We start from the raw sequence: 24,083 nt of genomic DNA on the forward strand, positions 1-24,083 counted from the left end.
TGTTTATTTAACAACTAAAATGGCTGCCAGCCAGCCATCTTGGATCTGATGTCGAATGAAAATGATGTGCATATGCAAGCCGTCATTTGTTATCTGTCTGCCATGCTTGAACAACATTGGTAAATGCATGTCAGAGAAATGGTTAAGGACATTTTAAACATCGGGTTTTCTACAACTAAAATGGCCGCCAGTCTACCAATTGGCCATCTTTGATCAGATCACAAAATAAAGTGAGGTGCTGGTGTATGCCATTGCGTACTATGCTTTTGCCAAGTTTGAACAACATGATACAGTACACGAATGTCCGAGAAATGGCTGAGGCCATGTTGAACATTAGGTTTTTTTTACAACTAAAATTGCCTCCAGTCAGCCAAGTTGGATCTGATCTCGAGACAAAAATGAAGTGCTAATGCACGCCATCATTCTTTATCTGTGTAACAAGTTTGAACAACGTCGGTAAATGCATGTCTGAGAAATGGTTGAGGACATGTTCAACATCAGGTATTTTTTTTACAACTAAAATGCCCAGCAGTCAGCCATTTTGAATCTGATGTCGAAAAAATATGACGTGCAAATGTATACCATCATGTGTTGTCTTTGTGTTAAGTGTGAATAAAATCAGTCCAGACATTTCTAAGATATGGTTGTGGATGCACACGCGCACGGACATAAAAATGGAGACCAAATCCATAAGCCCCTGTTTCGGAATAAATCCAATGGGGGCTAATCATGTAAGTATAATTTCTGTACAAGCTGTGAACTGGCTGTTTGGTTGAGTAGTTAAAGAGCTATTTTATCTCCACTTAATGGTGTGGGTTCCATTCCCATTGTTGCTTACTCTTGTAAACTTGTAGGGGAAGGTGGGGTGAGTTGGAACATTTTTCATGAAAATGCTTTATTACATAATATGGTTTTATTTTGGAAAACAAAACCATATTCCACGACAGAGATATGCATATGTGCTATTATTATAAGATATTAAGAAGTGTTAACATTTGACAGGAATATGTGTATATCAAGTTAGATGACCATGTATCAAGTGTTCCAACTAACCCCAACCACGAGGTGAGTTGGAATGTGCTGTGGGGTAAGTTGGATCATTCATCACTCTATGGTTTTGGAGGCTTAACATAAACTTCAGTCATACAAAAAATAATCATTAGTGTGGCTGAGGTTTAGGTTTAGCCTTAAAACCATCGAATAATGAATTATTCTAAGATAAATATCTCAGATAAAATATCAGATCCAATTCAGGATGAGGACCTCCTGTAAGGACCCTCTCCATATCGTGTAGTAGATAGTAGAAAAATCGTGCAAATTATGATACAAGCATCAAATTTGGCATTTCTGTTCTGCAGGGCTTTCTGATCAAATCTGCCCGATTGGCCATTTGAAAATCCAAATTTTGAAAAATTTGAAGAAAAAAAAAAGCTTCAAAAAAATTTGAAGTCACAGCTGGCTGAAATTCTTGAAGCGCAAGTGAACATCCCAGACAGAGAACCAAGAGGAGATGCAGTCATCATTGATGGCTCAGCACTTATCAATGCCCTACTTCCACGCACTTCAAAGATATTTGATGACTATGCTAAAGAAGACATCATCCTAAAGGTGGAATCCTATGGTGCCAGGTACAAGAGGGTGGACGTAGTGTTTGATATGTACAAGAAGTCAAGTGTGAAGTCCGAGACAAGGTCGAAAGGGGGTAAGGAATCAGAAGAAGAGTGACAGGAACCAGTAAGACCTCAAGTAACTGGAGAAGCTTTCTTCGAGATGACAGCAACAAGACTGAGCTGTTTCACTTCTTTGCGGAAAAGATGTGTGAAGCACAGACGACAAGCACAGTCATTGTCACATAAGGAGAAGATGCCATTAGCAACACAAGAAAGTCACTGGATGCTGTGTCTCCATGTTGTCATGAAGAAGCTGACACTCGAATATTTGTACACGCCAGGGATGCAACGACGGATGGTAGCAAGTCCATTAACATGAAGGCTAATGACATGGACGTACTAGTCATAGCAATATCTGTACTGCCATCCTTACACGAACTAGGTCTTGAGAACATGTGGATTGCCTTTGGCCAAGGAGCCAAGGCGTGATGGATTCCAGTCCATGAAGTAGTTTCTGCAATAGGGCCTGAGAAAGCGAGAGGGATCCCATACTTCCATGCGTTCACTGGATGTGACGTCGTGTCTGCCTTCCACGGTAAAGGGAAGAAAACTGCATGGCAGACTTGGAATGTCTTTGATGATGTTTCTGAAACATTCACCAATCTCAGCCAGTATCCAACAATGATTCGTGATCTTGACTTTTTTGAATTTTTTTTTTTCAAATTTTTCAAAATTTGGATTTTCAAATGGCCAATCAGGCAGATTTGATTAGGATCCCCTGGAGAACAAATGTGCCAAATTTGATGCTTGTATCATCATTTGCACGATTCCTCTCAAAAATTGCTGTTATCTGCCCCACTAATGACATCTGGAGGAGTTTTTCGATGGTTTGTTTTTCGTTTGTAATTGCGCATTTTGATGCCTGAAAAAATAATAAAATGACAAAGATATGAAGCACATCAAACTATAGGATGTAGGGTTAGTTGGAACATGTTTCAACTTACCCAAAGCTTTCTGCTCCAACTAACCCCCAATGGCCATGCAACAATCTTATGTACAGTACACAACACAATGCATTAGTTACAAGATATACTTCACCTCATACTATGGCTTAGTACTTGTATTTGTATTTGTATATATATATATATATATATATATATATATATATATATATATATATATATATATATATATATATATATATATATTACAAAAAAGGTACTGACCTTTATCTGACTACCAAACATCATGAAGATAAAATAACTTTTCCTCAAAGAGAAATATTTCCTGAGAATTGTAAAAATCATACATACCTTTCTCTTCAGAACAACTCCTTTCCTGTTGTTCTGAAAACAATATGGTGGAAGGGTAAAGTCATTATCTATCATTACAAGTCAGCACCATCGAAACATTATCCATGGTTTATTTGAAAACTGCAGTATTTCAGTTAACCCCATGTTCCAGCAAACCCCACCCTCCCCAACTTGTCAAAAGTCACCAGGATGGCAAATACCTCTCAACATGAGACTATAGAGACTGGTGCTAAAGTACTTTCATAGCAAAGATAACACTGCATGCTTGGTTTGTCATTTTCTTGCCATCAGTAATCAGGACAAGAATTTGAAAACTTGGTCGGGATACATAATGGTTTCCTCTTTTCTTTAAGATACAGTTATGTCCCTTAGTTGAGCTATGATGTCATCTTTTCCACCAAACTGTTTGAAAGATGTCATCAAGAATAAATGCTTCGGAAGGGCTGCCTTTTATTCCCCTCATTCTGACAATTAAATGCCAGCATACTCGTCTGGTTTTAGTTTTGATCGTGATTAACATGTTTCTAAGATATGTGGACACAGCTGATGGACAAAGCACAATCATTCCAAGCCTACAAAAGCCATAAAATGAATCTGCATCTGGTAATAATGGTGTTTCCAATGATTAGCTCATCAAAAGGCAATGTACGTGCCAGTTCAGTGGAGAGCTAAAACGAAAACTCCTTCGCACGCGAAGCCATCTGGAAAGAATGATGATGCAGCGTTTTGTGAGGCAAGTGATGTGCTGTTCCATGTCTCCAAAGAAGGACCACAGATATTCCTAAGAAAAACATTCCATGGGGTTACAGAAATGCTCTTTCTATTCATCAATAAGAGTCTGGCAAATATTTTACAACATTCACATGGTGGATCTCTCAAGGCACCTCCGGGCAAGTTAGCTTCTGTAGAACATGTACCGTGTAATTCAATGGAACACTTGAGCTTTGTCCCATTTGGGTTTTGGTCAGTATTTAGTGGAGATTACAACCACTCAATTCTACACTTGTGCATCTGAACAGCCATGAAAATTGAACCTACACAAATGGAGTGAAGAAATAAGTAATCACGAGAACCGAGTGGCATACACTTTGTAATTCCAAACAGACAAATGGCAATCCAACAGGTGATGAATGTATGCAAAGGATAATCTCGGAAATTGTGCTAAAAGTTGTAAAAAGAAAAAATATATACATATATTTATTAATTCGGTGTTTATTTCTGGTACATGAAACACCCTGCATCCCATGCATACAGAAAAACTACTTTTTAGAATGCTGGCCACATTTTCAATCCAAAGATCATGTAAGTTTGTTGGAAAAAAAATCCATGGGTCGGTGCTCCTACAGTATGTTGAAACGTGTTGTGTCAATTGAAAAAGCAGTTGTGGAGAAAACGAATTTCAAAGCGAATAAAGGTGAAAAAGTGAGAGTGGAAGATCAAAATAAAGTGAGGGCCTCGGCCAACATTCCACAACATGGTCAAGGATGGTTGTGGACACATACTACTCGTATACAAATCTCATTAGCCTTGGCTTTGCAACATTGTAAGAAGTATTACACAGTAGAGTCCCATTATAAGGAACACCAGCTTTAATGAATTACCGGTGTTATAATTTTGTGTGTGTGTGTGTGTGTGTGTGTGTGTGTGTGTGTGTGTGTGTGTGTGTGTGGGGGGGGGGGGGGTGGGGTTCCATGCTAATGCAACATCAATGGAGTGAATGAACAGGAAAACAGAGTTAAAAGAGAAGGAAACATTGCAACGAGTAAGTAAGTTGGTTGGATCCAAAGGGTTAATGGGGGTAATAAAGATCATGGGTCAGAAATGGGGATTACAAGAGATTGAAGGGCCCTGCTTGCTTGAAGTTATGGAGGGTAGAATGAGACTGAACAGTTTTTGGATGGTGGTTCCATGGACGGGAGAAGCAAGGAATAAAAGTGATAGCAAATGGTAATTTTGGTGGACTTGTTCAGTTTTATTGAACAAATTTCAACTGGATATAATGAACAGTGGAATGTACAGTAAAACCTCGATTTAACGGAATAAAGGGGGGAGGCATTGACAATTATGCCTGGTGTTGGTTTAATGGTTAGGGTGGTGGGCATGGGCTCCTAGGATCCTAAGCTCAAATCCCACTCGGCTGTTGAATCAATACCAGGTGGGGTTGACTCTGCCTGTCATCCTTCCGAGGTCGGCAAAAATGAGTGCCAGCTTGCTGGTATCCTGTGTCAGAGTGGCAACTCGTCAAGAATTGTGTCCAATAGCCAAGGAGACAAATAATCAGCATGTCAGCGAAGTGACGGGTAGGCTCTGCTCGTAAGAAATAAACGAAAGAAAAGCATGAAATAGAAATGGAATAAGTATATGCAGTACTTAACTGCACTCACCATTTGTGCTGTGATCAATCGTGGTGACTGATCAGTATTCTGAGTCAGAGCGAAGAGGTTCATGAGGTGAATGCTCCTGTAAATCTGAACATTCAATCTGGGTCAAGAACCACAAGAGGTATGCAACAAGGTGAAGGCTTCTTACTGGAAGAGGGCTGTGATGGAGGTGAAGCAGAAGCAGGAGCAATAGTTCCCATCCAACCATTGGGACCATACTCTGTGCAGAGCATTTGAGCTGCCTGAGCAGTCTCCTTGGCTATTAGGCACAATCCTGGACAGGTCATCACTCCAACACAGGATACCAGCAAGCTGGCACTCATTTTTGCCAACATCAGAGGGATGACAGGCAGAGTCAACCCCACTTGGTATTAATTCAACAGCAAGGCAGGATGTGAACTCAGGGTCCTAGGATCCAAAGCCTACCACCCTCACCATTAAGCCAACACCAGGCATACGAGCAACAGTTGGCTTGAAGAAAGCATCAAGCTTTAACTGAGTCCCCCTTTCATGTTGCTTCCCTATTATAATCACGCAAACCAGCGAAAATGTTCATAATAAGGTTCCATTTCTTGGTCAGAAGACGCACAAATAAAATTTATGACGTCATCAAGGTGGTCTCTTGGCCAACTTGGGCTTCAATGTCACTTCTTCTTCTTCCTTCTGCTCTTTGACTCAAAGAAAACATTGAACTATCTCCTCATCGGTCAGTGCCTGGTAACCAGGATCAGATTCATCATCATTCAACCACTACACAACATCCTCCTCACTCGCATCCACATCTCCAACCTTCAGTCGTGTACGGTGGTAATGTAATCGCCGGCCTCAAGACCTTCAAAGTCAAGGTCAGGATCAATTCCATACAGGACAGCGTCCCCAAAGTTTTTATTTTCGTCCCGTTTTTATTTTTGACCCGTTTATATTTTTGTCCGTTAAATCTCAAATCCATTAATTCGAGGTTTTACTGCATAATCTTTTTGTATTTCACAAAATGCCTTGAGCAATTAAGTGAAATATCATATTATGGATAAACATAACCTACAGGTCAAATCATACAAGGTGAGATGTCGAACTTTTTTTTGTTTTTAGCAAATATAACTTGTATTTTGGAGGAGAGGGGGTGCTCGGGTGCAAATACAGCATTTCCCCATGCTGAAAGCGAGAAATGCCCTTCAAATTTTTGTGTGGGGAGGCCAGTCCCTGGATATCATATATTTAATACAAGGGTCAGTTCATAGGACATAGATGTTCATTGTGATTACATAATTGTACATTAATCTTTCTAACAGAGTTGGAACATAGCTCAGAGGTATGTACTCATCTTTAAACTGCATAGCCTGGGTTTAAATTTCATCCCATTCAATCCTGATGCAGATCTTCTGTCAATTCAACCTGGTGATGTACTCTCGTATTTTTTTGTACCTGGTGATGTACTCTCCGTTATTTTGTTTCTCTGAAATTCAAACATGGATGATAATATAAGTTTTTTCAAGGAACTTCAACACAGCAGGCCATTTGGACCATCAAGCTTGCACAATGATTATCACCATAGGTTGTTTGTCACCCTAAGGTTGTTGTCATCTTGGTGTTTCCCAGGCAGGTTGATTCATTACGTGTGCCGTCCCCGGGATGTCTGTAAAGCCGGCGGACCTGTGGAAATTTGGTTTGTGCTAATTGTTGTACTCTGTATGGAGTGATAAAACAACTCAGAAACAAAACTTCCAACTTACCACAGTGAGGAAGTGCAGATAGTCAATAGCCGATGATCACCACAAAGATGGGAGATGGGAGATAGGAGCAGATCCGTTGGATATCCAAAATGATCCTTCTATGTATCGAGTCACTGCATCGTGTCGATGCCCAATAACGAACCCGTTATAAAAATGTGAAGTCAGGTGATCAAAAGTAGTCAATAAAAAAATAAATCAGAATCACGGTTCTTCTCGAATACTCTCGACGTCAATAAGGCGGGGAAAAAAACTAGCTAGCTAGACTGAGTTAACAAGAACCAGAACGAGGTGCAATATTCATTTGGTTAAATCAAAACAAAATGTTAAAACCAAAAGCATGAGGTTCCCACATTATTTGCTTTATGAAAACAACCCATTGATACGTGGACCTGCAAAGACAATTCCTTTGATTAGTTATCAGAAAAACCAGCTGACTGACGTTCGACCAAAACTTATTCACAGCTCGCTCTCCAAAATCCCTTCCTATTCATCCTCAAGTCTACATCGTGTAACCAGTAAGAACTGGCTATGAGAGTCACATGATGTAGAGCCAGGAAAGGTTTGCACATGCTCGGTCTTGCAAAGCAGGTCACTACAGACCCACCTGTTAGCACTGGAGGCGTTGGTGAACGTTAACAGTGCCTTTTCGTGAAGAGGAGGTAAATTATCATGGACACTGAGCAAATTACATATTTCTTCACATTCAGTCGGGTATCCTGCATCTAGTTGTCACCTTTGAATGCTTCTCAAGTTGTTCTGATATGCCCTGTAGTTCTGTGACGAGTATGGGCCTCTAATTAGGGTACCCAGTCAAATAGACTGGGTAATTAGGGTACCCAGTCAAATAGACTGGGTTACCTATTGTTTTTCTTTTATTTATTTATTTATTTTTATTTATTTTTTTCTTTTTCCGCCGGCAATTTGTCGGCTTTTTCGCATTAAAAACGCTGTTTTACGCTAATTTTACGCTAAGTTTAAAAACGGTAATCATTTTCTCAGGAACGCCAAGTCCGATCGATACGAAATTTTCATCATAGTATGTATCTTTTTTGATAGCACACTCAGTTGATAATTATGACAACATTGGTCACGTGGTGCGGCATCATCTTGAAAAAAACGATAAATTTTGGACCTCTGTATCTCTGAAACCGGGCAATGGAAAAAATTTTTGCTTCATATATTTTACTGAGCTCCCTATGGGGAAAAGGTGTGATTTTTCGTGATGTCATCAGTGAAGTGGTATGCCGGTGAAAATTCGTTAAGTAGAACGTTGCATGGGAAAAATCTGAAATTTGTGTCAGCTACTCATAAATTCACCGAATATTTTTTGTGACGTCATCGGTGATGTAATTCGGCAGCCATCTTGTTTTGAATTTTTTTTTTAATCTTCTTCTCCAGAACACCTTGTCCGATCAAGGGGAAACTTCACACATATATTCTGGACGTGTTGGTGATATAAGTTTGTGAATTAATAATTGATAGGTCACATGGTTTGGCAGCCATGTTGGATTTAAGAAAAAATATTAAATAATGTTTTCTCTGTAACTCCTTAAGTTATCGAAGCAAAAAAATTGCAACTGCCAGCTTCCATCAGATCTGCATACATGGTAAAAATTTATGACGTAAGAAGTCACATGGTTTGGTGGCCATCTTGGAAAGAAAAACAGAACTTATCCGATTTAGAGGAAACTTCACAAACTTGTTAAAGTCTACGATAGGAAGCAGAATTTAAATTTATGATGAAATAGGTCACGTGGTTCGTCAGCCATCTTGGATTGAAAATTAATAAATTTAAAAAATCTTCTTCTCCAGAACGGCTGTACAGATTGAGGCGAAACTTTACACATATATTCCCCATAAGGTCTCTTTTCAAAATTGTTAATTTCTTATTGATCCGTCACATGGTTTGGCAGCCATCTTTTATTTACCCTAAAACCTTCAAACTTCTCCAGAATGGCTGGTCCGATCAAGGGGAAACTTCACACACCTGTTGCTCACGAGTATTGAATACAAGTTTGTTAATTACCAATTGATAGGTCACATGGTTTGGCAGCCATGTTGGCTTTAAGAAAAATATTAAATAATGTTTTCTCTGGAACTGCTTAACTGATCGAAGTGAAAATGTGCAACTGTCATCTTCCATGATGTCTGCATACATGGTAAAAATTATGACCTCACAAGTCACATAGTTTGGAGGCCATCTTGGATAGAAAAATTCACCTTTTCCGAGTAACACTAAATGTCAAACACGTGTTCCACGACACAGTTGGAAGCAGAATGTAAATTTGTGATGTCATAGGTCACATGGTTCGTCAGCCATCTTGGATTGAAAATTAATAAATTTTAAAAATCTTCTTATCCAGAATGGCTGAACAGAACAAGGCGAAACTCTACATGTATGACTGCCTCTCCATGACAAAAAAGTTCTCCCCCCCCCCCCATTTTAATGTTCGACACATCATTTGGCAGCCATATTGGATTGAAGGAAAAATATTAATTAATGTTTACTCTGGAACTACTGCATCAATAAATGTGAATCTTCAAAGTAATGAAGGAACACTCATGAGGAATGAAGGATTTAAATTTCAACTTGATTGGCCACGTGGTTTGGCAGCCATGTTACATTAAAGGAAAATATTAAGTAATATTTACTCTGGAACCGCTAAATGTTTCAGACTCCATGTTTTTTTTTGTTTTTTTTTGAAAAAATTTATTTACGTTGAAGTGTTGATGTTTTTTTTCCATATTTTGGCGTATTTATAACGAGTTGGACAAATGCATAACATATTACTGACGTACACAGAACGTTTCAATAACTTATAGATTACTAATACCAACGATTGCTTAGCATGTTGTCGGCATTCATAACGTATGCCCAGCGATAGCCGAACGTATGCATAGCATGCGGCAAAGTATCGTCGACGATCACGTGGCGAAGGCTATTCATAGGCTGCCGCTCAACGATTTAAATCGCTGCCGCTCGACTATTTAAAATGGATGCTGGTGCTCAAACATTTTCATCATAACCAAGCGAGACATCGAACTATCAACATCATCGTCATGCCGAGGAAAACTTCAAAGAATACTGGCAAGAAGTCTCCTGGCCGTGGCCACGGACGTGGACGCAAGGAGGATCCATCATTACCAAAACCCTCCCCACCACGGACACCCACTGACGGAGAGGATGCTTGCTCCAACGCCTCTCGGGCATCGTCGGGGGCATCGATAGCTGCGTGTGTTGGCCTCCGCCTCCTCTCAGCCAACCCTTGCGAAGAAGAGGGCCAAGAAGACACAGTATTGTCTCGATTTCAAAGAGGAGCAGCTCATGTGCGATTTTCTTCGCGAGAACGCATGCATCTGGGACATCAAGAAGATGGACTACCGGAGGGTGGACAATAAGGCAAAGCTCTGGGAGAATCAAGGCAAGGCCATGGGCGAAGTCTGTCGAGCACCTTCAAGGGTGGTTCAAGTCCCTGCGAGACACCCACACCCGTCTTGACAAGAACAAGAGCAGTGACGGCACTCCAGAATTGTCAGATAGGGAGCATTGGGTGAAGGCAAACTTCGGCTACCTCAAGACTGTGGTCTGCCATCGTGCTGAGCCCATCAAAAGTGTAAGTATAAACACATTAATATCAATACTAATATTTATTTATATTAGTTTTACTGTATTACAGATCTCTAAGCAAATTATTCATTGATTCCTACAAATCATTGAATTTGCTTCTTATTTTTGCCTTGTAATTTACTAAGCAATTGTCATAATTACATGTTTTGGAAACCATTGCAGCACACAGCGGGGACCTTGAGGCTGCCGAGGCTGCCTGTGAAGAGCTCATGGTTGGTGAGGACAGCACGCCCTCCCCTGTCCCCTATTCACGGCACAGGGCAAGGGGAAGCATGGCCACGATGATGACCAGTTGCTGCAGTCACTCAAGAAGAGGGTGCACGAGTCTAGGGAGGTCCTCAAAGTTCTAGCGCAGCCTCAGCCCATCACAGCCACCGTAGCCTTTGCCAACTACATACGTGACAGCCTGCTCAGCATGTCCAAACGCAGGTTCTGGATGGCAAGATCACACCTCACCCCAATCCTCAGTGAGATATTAGACTATGACAGTGATGAGGAAGAACCTCCCACAGTCCACACCGTCCCTGCTCCTGCTTCGGTGCGGACATGTATGGCACCAGCTACCTCGCCAAATGTGCAGACAAAAGGCAACGCCTGCGTCATCCTGGGGCTCACAGACAACTGTGCATGTGGACCCAAACTTGCAGTAGCCACAGTTTGTGGACCCAAACATGCAGCACCTCCTCCCCCTCAACATGGGTTTCAGCCAACCTCCGCCTCTGCATCTGCTGCTATAGGCTTGGCTGAGCAGGTACCGATCCAGAGCCCAAGCGCGTTTGACATGAGCAGTCAAAGTCTTTTCAACATCTCTGGACTCTCAGGAATGCTAAACCTGTCCAGCGATCCTATTGCTGCAAGCACCATGTGTGGGGAGCTGAAGTCACCTCCACCACCAGATAAGAACAACTACGTACAGTGACAACTTGGTTGTGTACTGCTCTACATTTGCAGACATTGGTCAAAGGTATATTAAAAATGCCACCAACATGGCCAAAACAGTGTTTTGTTCTATTATTTTTCAGAGCACTGAATAAAAGATGAGCAAACTCTTGATGTTTGTTGATGTTATTTTTTAAATATTTAATTAATAAACAATAACAAGCCGGTCGGCGACATGGCTGCTCGCTCTAGACAGAGAGCTGGCCGACATGACTTGCCGATATTCATGTACATGCGATCAATCAATTTAGCACAATAATTATGATTATCACAGCCCTCTTATTTTGCACCCACAAACCCACCTTGCGAAATTTCAGGCATTTTTCCAAAGGCACTCTAACAAATGGTGGCCGTGGTAATCACATTTATCTATTCGCTAAAGATTTAATTTTTAGCAGCGTCTCGCGTAGCGAATGCTGCTCTAAAAAGAGAGCTCGTTGTTGTTGTTCTTCTTCTTCTTCTTCTTCTTCTTCTTCTTCTTCTTCTTCTTCTACTTCTTCTTCTTCTTCTTCAAACAAAACCTCTATATTAGGACTCAGCTCTTTTATATACACGATCCGGATCTCCTTAAATAATAAACACTTGTACACATCTTCACATTGAGGGTGCCTTTTGAGAGCGTCTATCATGAACTTTTAAATATATTCGGACATTTGTTTTAAAGTTTCGAAAAGTACACATTACTTTTTAAAGATTATTTCATGTAATGTATTGTAATTCCGCAAATACATTATTTATTTCTTAAATCCACTAAATTTTCCGTAAATATGTAAATACAGTATGACGGGTCTCGCTATTGGCTTAATCAAGTCACGTGACGAAATACTTGAAGTTTTTGTTGTTGTTTTTGTTTTTTTGTTTTTTTTTTAGATGAGAAAACCTTTAGGACGCTGTTCTTGGACACATATGTCCTTTTTTATATGATGCTATAACACATTCTCCTTGGGCACATAAAAAAAAACAAGTCCCTCGGAGGTCCAGTTTCGGAGGTATTGTTTTTTTGGTACAGTCCACAATAAGGGTGCTCGAAGAGCAGCCAATAAATTATGGCCTTATCCCTTATGACTTTATCCTTTATAATAAATCAATGTAACGATGTTCATTTCAAGAGGAATGCTACTGCCTCTGAGGTCTTTTATTGACTGAACAATGCAGTAATACAAATATCTAAATCATCCTATCTTGCCACGGAACTGCACCAGCTGGGGAGGTAACCCAGTGTTTGAGGAGATTCTCTGTTTCTTTCCGTCCTTGGAGGCAGTGTTGTGGCCAGAAGCTGTCTGTGTATCCTCAAAGTGTTGTCCCTCTCGCCATGCTCCTGGAACAAGGTCACGTTTCTCATTGTCTGCCCAGTCAAGCTTCCGGTTCTGTAGTCCGGGGTACCTGGAATTTGAATTTTTAGGGCTTCAAGCCAAATGGCTGAAGCCCTATTGAATTCGTTAGTATTATGATTATTAAAGGCGTTTTTATGTTCTACTGACCGATTTTGTGGTGGATCTGGAGGGAAAACTGTTGGATGAAATTCAACGAAACGTAACACCATAATAACTCTCCACCTGAAGTTTAAACTATGAAACATTTGATAACGAGTTTCGGGGGTCGTTCGCGCGTGCGCAGAACGAACGCGTTTCGGGGGTCGTTCGCGCATGCGCAGAACGAACGAGTTTCGGGGGTCGTTCGCGCATGCGCAGAACGAACGAGTTTCGGGGGTCGTTCGCGCATGCGCAGAACGAATGAGTTTCGGGGGTCGTTCGCGCATGCGCAGAACGAACGAGTTTCGGGGGTCGTTCGCGCATGCGCAGAACGAATGAGTTTCGGGAGTCGTTCGCGCATGCGCAGAACGAACGAGTTTCGGGGGTCGTTCGCGCATGCGCAGAATGAACGAGTTTCGGGAGTCGTTTGAGCATGCGCAGAATAAACGAGATTCGGGGGTCGTTCGCGCATGCGCAGAACGAACGAGTTTCGGTAGTCGTTCGCGCATGCGCAGAACGAACGAGTTTCGGTGGTCATTCGCGCATGCGCAGAACGAACGAGTTTTGGGGGTCATTCGCACATGCGCAGAACGAACGAGTTTCGGCGGTCGTTCGCGCATGTGCAGAAAGAACAAATTTCGGGGGTCGTTCGCGCATGCGCAGAACGAACGCATTTCGGGGATCGTTCGCGCATGCGCAGAATGAACGAGTTTCAGGGGTCGTTCGCGCATGCGCAGAACGAACGAGTTTCGGGGGTCTTTCGCGGATGCGCAGAACGAACGAGTTTCGGGGGTCGTTCGCGCATGCGCAGAACGAACGAGTTTCGGGGGTCGTTCGCGCATGCGCAGAACGAACGAATTTCGGGGGTCGTTCGCGCATGCGCAGAACGAACGCGTTTCGGGGGTCGTTCACGCATGCGCAGAACGAACGAGTTTCGAGGGTCGTTCACGCATGCGCAGAACGAACGAGTTTCGAGGGTCATTCACGCATGCGCAGAACGAACGAGTTTCGGGGGTCGTTCGGGCATGCGCAAAACGAACGAGTTTCGGGGGTCGTTCACGTATGAGCAGAACGAATGCGTTGCGGGGGTCATTCACGCATGCGCAGAACGAACGAGTTTAGGGGGTCGTTCGCGCATGCGCAGAACGAACGCATTTCGGGGGTCTTTCGCGCATGCGCAGAATGAGCGAGTTTTGGGGGTCGTTCGCGCATGCGCAGAACGAACGAGTTTCGGGGGTCGTTCGGGCATGCGCAGAACGAACGCGTTTCGAGGGTCGTTCGAGCATGCGCAAAACGAACGAGTTTTGGGGGTCGTTCACGTATGAGCAGAACGAATGAGTTTCGGGGGTCGTTCGCGCATGCGCAGAACGAACGAGTTTAGGGGGTCGTTCGCGCATGCGCAGAACGAACGCGTTTCGGGGGTCTTTCGCGCATGCGCAGAATGAACGAGTTTCGGGGGTCGTTCGCGCATGCGCAGAACGAACGAGTTTCAGGGGTCGTTCGCGCATGCGCAGAACGAACGAGTTTCGGGGGTCGTTCGCGCATGCGCAGAACGAACGAGTTTCGGTGGTCGTTCGCGCATGCGCAGAACGAACGAGTTTCGGGGGTCGTTCGCGCATGCGCAGAACGAACGACTTTCTGGGGTCGTTAGCGCATGCGCAGAATGAACGAATTTCGGGGGTCGTTCGCGCATGCGCAGAACGAACGCGTTTAGGGGGTCGTTTGCGCATGCGAAGAATGAATGAGTTCGGGGGTCGTTCGTGCATGCGCAGAACGAACGAGTTTCGGGGGTCGTTCGCGCATGCGCAGAACGAACGAGTTTCGGTGGTCGTTCGCGCATGCCGACAACGAACGCATTTCGGGCGTCATTCGCGCATGCACAAACGAACGAATTTCGGGGGTCATTCGCGCATGCGCAGAACGAATGAGTTTCGGGGGTCGTTCGCTCATGCGCAGAACGAACGAGTTTCGGGGGTCTTTTGCGCATGCGCAGAACGAACGAGTTTCGGGGGTCGTTCGCGCATGCGCAGAACGAACGAGTTTCGGGAGTCGTTTGAGCATGCGCAGAACGAACGAGTTTCGGGGGTCGTTCGCGCATGCGCAGAACGAACGCGTTTCGGGGGTCGTTCACGCCTGCGCAGAACGAACGAGTTTCGGGGATCTTTCGCGGATGCGCAGAACGAACGAGTTTCGGGGGTCGTTCGCGCATGTGCAAAACGAACGAGTTTCGGGGGTGGTTCGCGCATGCGCAGAACGAACGAGTTTCGTTGGTCGTTCGCGCATGAGCAGAACAAACGAGTTTCGGTGGTCTTTCGCGCAGGCGCAGAACGAACGAGTTTTGGGGGTCGTTCGCGCATGCGCAGAACGAACGAGTTTCGGCGGTCGTTCGCGCATGCGCAGAACGAACGCGTTTCAGGGGTCGTTCGCGCATGCGCAGAAGGAACGAGTTTCGGGGGTCGTTCGCGCATGCGCAGAACGAAAGAGTTTCGGTGGTCGTTCGCGCATGCGAAGAACGAACGCGTTTCGGTGGTCGTTCGCGCATGCGCAGAACGAACGAGTTTCGGGGGTCGTTAGCGCATGCGCAGAACGAACTAGTTTCGGGAGTCGTTCGCGCATGCGCAGAACGAACGAGTTTCTGGGGTCGTTCGGGCATGCGCAGAACGAACGAGTTTTGGGGGTCGTTCGCGCATGTGCAAAACGAACGCGTTTCGGGGGTCGTTCACGCATGCGCAGAACGAACGAGTTTCGGGGGTCGTTCGCGCATGCGCAGAACGAACGAGTTTCGGGGGTCGTTCGCGCATGCACAGAACGAACGACTTTCTGGGGTCGTTAGCGCATGCGCAGAATGAACGAATTTCGGGGGTCGTTCGCGCATGCATGAACGAACGCGTTTAGGGGGTCGTTTGCGCATGCGAAGAATGAATGAGTTCGGGGGTCGTTCGTGCATGCGCAGAACGAACGAGTTTCGGGGGTCGTTCGCGTAATCGCAGAACTAACGAGTTTCGGGGGTCGTTCGGGCATGCGCAGAACGAACGCTGCTGAGGGTCGTCTCGAGCATGCGCAAAACGAACGAGTTTTGGGGGTCGTTCACGTATGAGCAGAACGAAGGAGTTTCGGGGGTCGTTCGCGCATGCGCAGAACGAACGAGTTTAGGGGGTCGTTCGCGCATGCGCAGAACGAACGCGTTTCTGGTGTCTTTCGCGCATGCGCAGAACGAACGAGTTTCGGGGGTCGTTCGCGCATGCGCAGAACGAACGAGTTTCGGGGTCAGCCAAGCATGCGCAGAACGAACGACTTTCTGGGGTCGTTCGCGCATGCGCAGAATGAACGAATTTCGGGGGTCGTTGGCGCATGCGCAGAACGAACGCGTTTAGGGGGTCGTTTGCGCATGCGAAGAATGAATGAGTTCGGGGGTCGTTCGTGCATGCGCAGAACGAACGAGTTTCGGGGGTCGTTCGCGTAATCGCAGAACGAACGAATTTCGGGGGTCGTTCGCGCATGCGCAGAACGAATGAGTTTCGGGGGTCGTTCGCTCATGCGCAGAACGAACGAGTTTCGGGGGTCTTTTGCGCATGCGCAGAACGAACGAGTTTCGGGGGTCGTTCGCGCATGCGCAGAACGAACGAGTTTCGGGAGTCGTTTGAGCATGCGCAGAACGAACGAGTTTCGGGGGTCGTTCGCGCATGCGCAGAACGAACGCGTTTCGGGGGTCGTTCACGCATGCGCAGAACGAACGAGTTTCGGGGATCTTTCGCGGATGCGCAGAACGAACGAGTTTCGGGGGTCGTTCGCGCATGTGCAAAACGAACGAGTTTCGGGGGTGGTTCGCGCATGCGCAGAACGAACGAGTTTCGTTGGTCGTTCGCGCATGAGCAGAACAAACGAGTTTCGGTGGTCTTTCGCGCAGGCGCAGAACGAACGAGTTTTGGGGGTCGTTCGCGCATGCGCAGAACGAACGAGTTTCGGGCGGGTCGTTCGCGCATGCGCAGAACGAACGCGTTTCAGGGGCCGTTCGCGCATGCGCAGAAGGAACGAGTTTCGGGGTCGTTCGCGCATGCGCAGAACGAAAGAGTTTCGGTGGTCGTTCGCGCATGCGAAGAACGAACGCGCGGTGGTCGTTCGCGCATGCGCAGAACGAACGAGTTTCGGGGGTCGTGAGCGCATGCGCAGAACGAACTAGTTTCGGGAGTCGTTCGCGCATGCGCAGATCGTACGAGTTTCTGGGGTCGTTCGTGCGTGCGCAGAACGAAGGAGTGTTGGGGGGTCGTTCGCGCATGTGCAAAACGAACGCGTTTCTGGGGTCGTTCACGCATGCGCAGAACGAACGAGTTTCGGGGGTCGTTCGCGCATGCGCAGAACGAACGAGTTTCGGGGGTCGTTCGCGCATGCACAGAACGAACGACTTTCTGGGGTCGTTAGCGCATGCGCAGAATGAACGAATTTCGGGGGTCGTTCGCGCATGCATGAACGAACGCGTTTAGGGGGTCGTTTGCGCATGCGAAGAATGAATGAGTTCGGGGGTCGTTCGTGCATGCGCAGAACGAACGAGTTTCGGGGGTCGTTCGCGTAATCGCAGAACTAACGAGTTTCGGGGGTCGTTCGGGCATGCGCAGAACGAACGCGTTTCGAGGGTCGTTCGAGCATGCGCAAAACGAACGAGTTTTGGGGGTCGTTCACGTATGAGCAGAACGAAGGAGTTTCGGGGGTCGTTCGCGCATGCGCAGAACGAACGAGTTTAGGGGGTCGTTCGCGCATGCGCAGAACGAACGCGTTTCTGGTGTCTTTCGCGCATGCGCAGAACGAACGAGTTTCGGGGGTCGTTCGCGCATGCGCAGAACGAACGAGTTTCGGGGGTCGTTCGCGCATGCGCAGAACGAACGACTTTCTGGGGTCGTTCGCGCATGCGCAGAATGAACGAATTTCGGGGGTCGTTGGCGCATGCGCAGAACGAACGCGTTTAGGGGGTCGTTTGCGCATGCGAAGAATGAATGAGTTCGGGGGTCGTTCGTGCATGCGCAGAACGAACGAGTTTCGGGGGTCGTTCGCGTAATCGCAGAACGAACGAGTTTCGGAGGTCTTTCGCGCATGCCGACAACGAACGCATTTCGGGCGTCATTCGCGCATGCGCAGAACGAACGAATTTCGGGGGTCGTTCGCGCATGCGCAGAACGAACGAGTTTCGGGGGTCGTTCGCGCATGCGCAGAACGAACGAGTTTCGGGGGTCTTTTGCGCATGCGCAGAACGAACGAGTTTCGGGGGTCGTTTGCACATGCGCAAAAAGAACGAGTTTCGGGGGTCGTTCGCGCATGCGCAGAAAGAACGAGTTTCGGGGGTCGTTTGCGCATGCGCAGAACGAACGAGTTTTGGTGGTTGTTCGTACATGTGCAAAACGAACGAGTTTAGGGGGTCGTTCGCGCATGCGCAGAACGAACGAGTTTCGGGGGTCGTTCGCGCATGCGCAGAACGAACGAATTTCGGGGGTCGTTCGCGCATGCGCAGAACGAAAGAGTTTCGGGGGTCGTTTTCGCATGCGAAGAATGAATGAGTTCGGGGGTCGTTCGTGCATGCGCAGAAGGAACGAGTTTCGGGGGTCATTCGCGCATGCGCAGAACGAACGAGTTTCGGGGGTCGTTCGCGCATGCGCAGAAGGAACGAGTTTCGGGGGTCGTTCGCGCATGCGCAGAACGAAAGAGTTTCGGTGGTCGTTCGAGCATGCGAAGAACGAACGCGTTTCGGTGGTCGTTCGCGCATGCGCAGAACGAACGAGTTTCGGGGGTCGTTAGCGCATGCGCAGAACGAACTAGTTTCGGGGGTCGTTCGCGCATGCGCAGAACGAACGAGTTTCTGGGGTCGTTCGGGCATGCGCAGAACGAACGAGTTTTGGGGGTCATTCGCGCATGTGCAAAACGAACGCGTTTCGGGGGTCGTTCACGCATGCGCAGAACGAACGAGTTTCGGGGGTCGTTCGCGCATGCGCAGAACGAACGAGTTTCGGGGGTCGTTCGCGCATGCGCAGAACGAACGACTTTCTGGGGTCGTTCGCGCATGCGCAGAATGAACGAATTTCGGGGGTCGTTCGCGCATGCGCAGAACGAACGCGTTTAGGGGGTCGTTTGCGCATGCGAAGAATGAATGAGTTCGGGGGTCGTTCGTGCATGCGCAGAACGAACGAGTTTCGGGGGTCGTTCGCGTAATCGCAGAACTAACGAGTTTCGGGGGTCGTTCGGGCATGCGCAGAACGAACGCGTTTCGAGGGTCGTTCGAGCATGCGCAAAACGAACGAGTTTTGGGGGTCGTTCACGTATGAGCAGAACGAAGGAGTTTCGGGGGTCGTTCGCGCATGCGCAGAACGAACGAGTTTAGGGGGTCGTTCGCGCATGCGCAGAACGAACGCGTTTCTGGTGTCTTTCGCGCATGCGCAGAACGAACGAGTTTCGGGGGTCGTTTGCGCATGCGCAGAACGAACGCGTTTCTGGTGTCTTTCGCGCATGCGCAGAACGAACGAGTTTCGGGGGTCGTTTGCGCATGCGCAGAACGAACGAGTTTCGGGGGTCGTTCGCGCATGCGCAGAACGAACGAATTTCGGGGGTCGTTCGCGCATGCGCAGAACGAACGCGTTTAGGGGGTCGTTTGCGCATGCGAAGAATGAATGAGTTCGGGGGTCGTTCGTGCATGCGCAGAACGAACGAGTTTCGGGGGTCGTTCGCGTAATCGCAGAACTAACGAGTTTCGGGGGTCGTTCGGGCATGCGCAGAACGAACGCGTTTCGAGGGTCGTTCGAGCATGCGCAAAACGAACGAGTTTTGGGGGTCGTTCACGTATGAGCAGAACGAAGGAGTTTCGGGGGTCGTTCGCGCATGCGCAGAACGAACGAGTTTAGGGGGTCGTTCGCGCATGCGCAGAACGAACGCGTTTCTGGTGTCTTTCGCGCATGCGCAGAACGAACGAGTTTCGGGGGTCGTTCGCGCATGCGCAGAACGAACGAGTTTCGGGGGTCGTTCGCGCATGCGCAGAACGAACGACTTTCTGGGGTCGTTCGCGCATGCGCAGAATGAACGAATTTCGGGGGTCGTTGGCGCATGCGCAGAACGAACGCGTTTAGGGGGTCGTTTGCGCATGCGAAGAATGAATGAGTTCGGGGGTCGTTCGTGCATGCGCAGAACGAACGAGTTTCGGGGGTCGTTCGCGTAATCGCAGAACGAACGAGTTTCGGAGGTCTTTCGCGCATGCCGACAACGAACGCATTTCGGGCGTCATTCGCGCATGCGCAGAACGAACGAATTTCGGGGGTCGTTCGCGCATGCGCAGAACGAACGAGTTTCGGGGGTCGTTCGCGCATGCGCAGAACGAACGAGTTTCGGGGGTCTTTTGCGCATGCGCAGAACGAACGAGTTTCGGGGGTCGTTTGCACATGCGCAAAAAGAACGAGTTTCGGGGGTCGTTCGCGCATGCGCAGAAAGAACGAGTTTCGGGGGTCGTTTGCGCATGCGCAGAACGAACGAGTTTTGGTGGTTGTTCGTACATGTGCAAAACGAACGAGTTTAGGGGGTCGTTCGCGCATGCGCAGAACGAACGAGTTTCGGGGGTCGTTCGCGCATGCGCAGAACGAACGAATTTCGGGGGTCGTTCGCGCATGCGCAGAACGAAAGAGTTTCGGGGGTCGTTTTCGCATGCGAAGAATGAATGAGTTCGGGGGTCGTTCGTGCATGCGCAGAAGGAACGAGTTTCGGGGGTCATTCGCGCATGCGCAGAACGAACGAGTTTCGGGGGTCGTTCGCGCATGCGCAGAACGAACGCGTTTCAGGGGTCGTTCGCGCATGCGCAGAAGGAACGAGTTTCGGGGGTCGTTCGCGCATGCGCAGAACGAAAGAGTTTCGGTGGTCGTTCGAGCATGCGAAGAACGAACGCGTTTCGGTGGTCGTTCGCGCATGCGCAGAACGAACGAGTTTCGGGGGTCGTTAGCGCATGCGCAGAACGAACTAGTTTCGGGGGTCGTTCGCGCATGCGCAGAACGAACGAGTTTCTGGGGTCGTTCGGGCATGCGCAGAACGAACGAGTTTTGGGGGTCATTCGCGCATGTGCAAAACGAACGCGTTTCGGGGGTCGTTCACGCATGCGCAGAACGAACGAGTTTCGGGGGTCGTTCGCGCATGCGCAGAACGAACGAGTTTCGGGGGTCGTTCGCGCATGCGCAGAACGAACGACTTTCTGGGGTCGTTCGCGCATGCGCAGAATGAACGAATTTCGGGGGTCGTTCGCGCATGCGCAGAACGAACGCGTTTAGGGGGTCGTTTGCGCATGCGAAGAATGAATGAGTTCGGGGGTCGTTCGTGCATGCGCAGAACGAACGAGTTTCGGGGGTCGTTCGCGTAATCGCTGAACTAACGAGTTTCGGTGGTCGTTCGGGCATGCGCAGAACGAACGCGTTTCGAGGGTCGTTCGAGCATGCGCAAAACGAACGAGTTTTGGGGGTCGTTCACGTATGAGCAGAACGAAGGAGTTTCGGGGGTCGTTCGCGCATGCGCAGAACGAACGAGTTTAGGGGGTCGTTCGCGCATGCGCAGAACGAACGCGTTTCTGGTGTCTTTCGCGCATGCGCAGAACGAACGAGTTTCGGGGGTCGTTTGCGCATGCGCAGAACGAACGCGTTTCTGGTGTCTTTCGCGCATGCGCAGAACGAACGAGTTTCGGGGGTCGTTTGCGCATGCGCAGAACGAACGAGTTTCGGGGGTCGTTCGCGCATGCGCAGAACGAACGAGTTTCGGTGGTCGTTCGCGCATGCGCAGAACGAACGAGTTTCGGGGGACGTTCGCGCATGCGCAGAACGAACGAGTTTCGGGGGACGTTCGCGCATGCGCAGAACGAACGACTTTCTGGGGTCGTTCGCGCATGCGCAGAATGAACGAATTTCGGGGGTCGTTCGCGCATGCGCAGAACGAACGCGTTTAGGGGGTCGTTTGCGCATGCGCAGAACGAACGAATTTCGGGGGTCGTTCGCGCATGCGCAGAACGAACGAGTTTCGGGGGTCGTTCGCGCATGCGCAGAACGAACGAGTTTCGGGGGTCTTTTGCGCATGCGCAGAACGAACGAGTTTCGGGGGTCGTTTGCACATGCGCAAAAAGAACGAGTTTCGGGGGTCGTTCGCGCATGCGCAGAAAGAACGAGTTTCGGGGGTCGTTTGCGCATGCGCAGAACGAACGAGTTTTGGTGGTTGTTCGTACATGTGCAAAACGAACGAGTTTAGGGGGTCGTTCGCGCATGCGCAGAACGAACGAGTTTCGGGGGTCGTTCGCGCATGCGCAGAACGAACGAATTTCGGGGGTCGTTCGCGCATGCGCAGAACGAACGCGTTTAGGGGGTCGTTTGCACTTGTGCAGAACGAAAGAGTTTCGGGGGTCGTTTTCGCATGCGAAGAATGAATGAGTTCGGGGGTCGTTCGTGCATGCGCAGAAGGAACGAGTTTCGGGGGTCATTCGCGCATGCGCAGAACGAACGAGTTTCGGGGTCGTTCGCGCATGCGCAGAACGAACGCGTTTCGGGGGTCGTTCGCGCATGCGCAGAAGGAACGAGTTTCGGGGGTCGTTCGCGCATGCGCAGGACAGACGGGTTTCGGTGGTCGTTCACGCATGCGAAGAACAAACGCATTTCGGGCGTCATTCGCGCATGCGCAGAACGAACGAATCTCGGGGGTCGTTCGCGCATGCACAGAAGGAACGACTTTCGGGGGTCGTTCGCGCATGCGCAGAACTAATACGTTTCGGGGGTCGTTCTCACATGCGTAGAATGAACTAGTTTCGGGGGTCGTTCACGCATGCGCAGAATGAACGAGTTTCTGGGGTCGTTCGCGCATGCGCAGAACGAACGAGTTTCGGGGGTCATTCGCGCATGCGCAGAACGAACGAGTTTCGGTGGTCGTTCTCGCATGCGCAGAACGAACGAGTTTCGGGGGTCGTTCGCGCATGCGCAGAACGAACGCGTTTCGGGGGTCGTTCGCGCATGCGCAGAACGAACGAGTTTCGGGGGTCGTTCGCGCATGCGCAGAAGGAACGACTTTCGGGGGTCGTTCACGCATGCGAAGAACGAACGCGTTTCGGGGATCGTTCGCGCATGCGCAGAAAGAACGAGTTTCGGGGGAAGTTCGCGCATGCGCAGAACGAACGAGTTTCGGGGGTCGTTTGCGCATGCGCAGAACGAACGAGTTTCGGGGGTCGTTTGCGCATGCGCAGAACGAACGAGTTTCGGGGGTCGTTCGCGTATGCGCAGAACGAACGAGTTTCGGACGTCGTTCGCGCATGCGCAGAACGAACGAGTTTCGGGGGTCGTCTGCGCATGCGCAGAATGAACGAGTTTCGGGGGTCGTTTGCGCATGCGCAGAACGAACGAGTTTCGGGGCTCGTTCGCGCATGCGCAGAACGAAAGAGTTTCGGTGGTCGTTCGCGCATGCGAAGAACGAACGCGTTTCGGTGGTCGTTCGCGCATGCGCAGAACGAACGAGTTTCGGGGGTCGTTCGTGCATGCTCAGAAGGAACGACTTTCGGGGGTCGTTCGCGCATGCGCAGAACGAATACGTTTTGGGGGTCGTTCTCGCATGCGCAGAACGAACTAGTTTCGGGGGTCGTTCGCGCATGAGCAGAACGAACGAGTTTCTGGGGTCGTTCGGGCATGCGCAGAACGAACGAGTTTTGGGGGTCGTTCGCGCATGTGCAAAACGAACGCGTTTCAGGGGTCGTTCACGCATGCGCAGAACGAACAAGTTTCGGGGGTCGTTCGCGCATGCGCAAAACGAAAGAGTTTCGGGGGTCGTTCACGTATGAGCAGAAAGAATGCGTTGCGGGGGTCATTCACGCATGCGCAGAACGAACGAGTTTAGGGGGTCGTTCGCGCATGCGCAGAACGAACGCATTTCGGGGGTCTTTCGCGCATGCGCAGAATGAGCGAGTTTCGGGGGTCGTTCGCGCATGCGCAGAACGAACGAGTTTCGGGAGTCGTTTGAGCATGCGCAGAACAA

This window comes from Eptatretus burgeri, chromosome 4 (genome assembly GCF_056783735.1).
Source record: "Eptatretus burgeri isolate ZD-2024b chromosome 4, Ebu_testis_v1, whole genome shotgun sequence".
NCBI classification, from domain to species: Eukaryota; Metazoa; Chordata; class Myxini; order Myxiniformes; family Myxinidae; genus Eptatretus; species Eptatretus burgeri.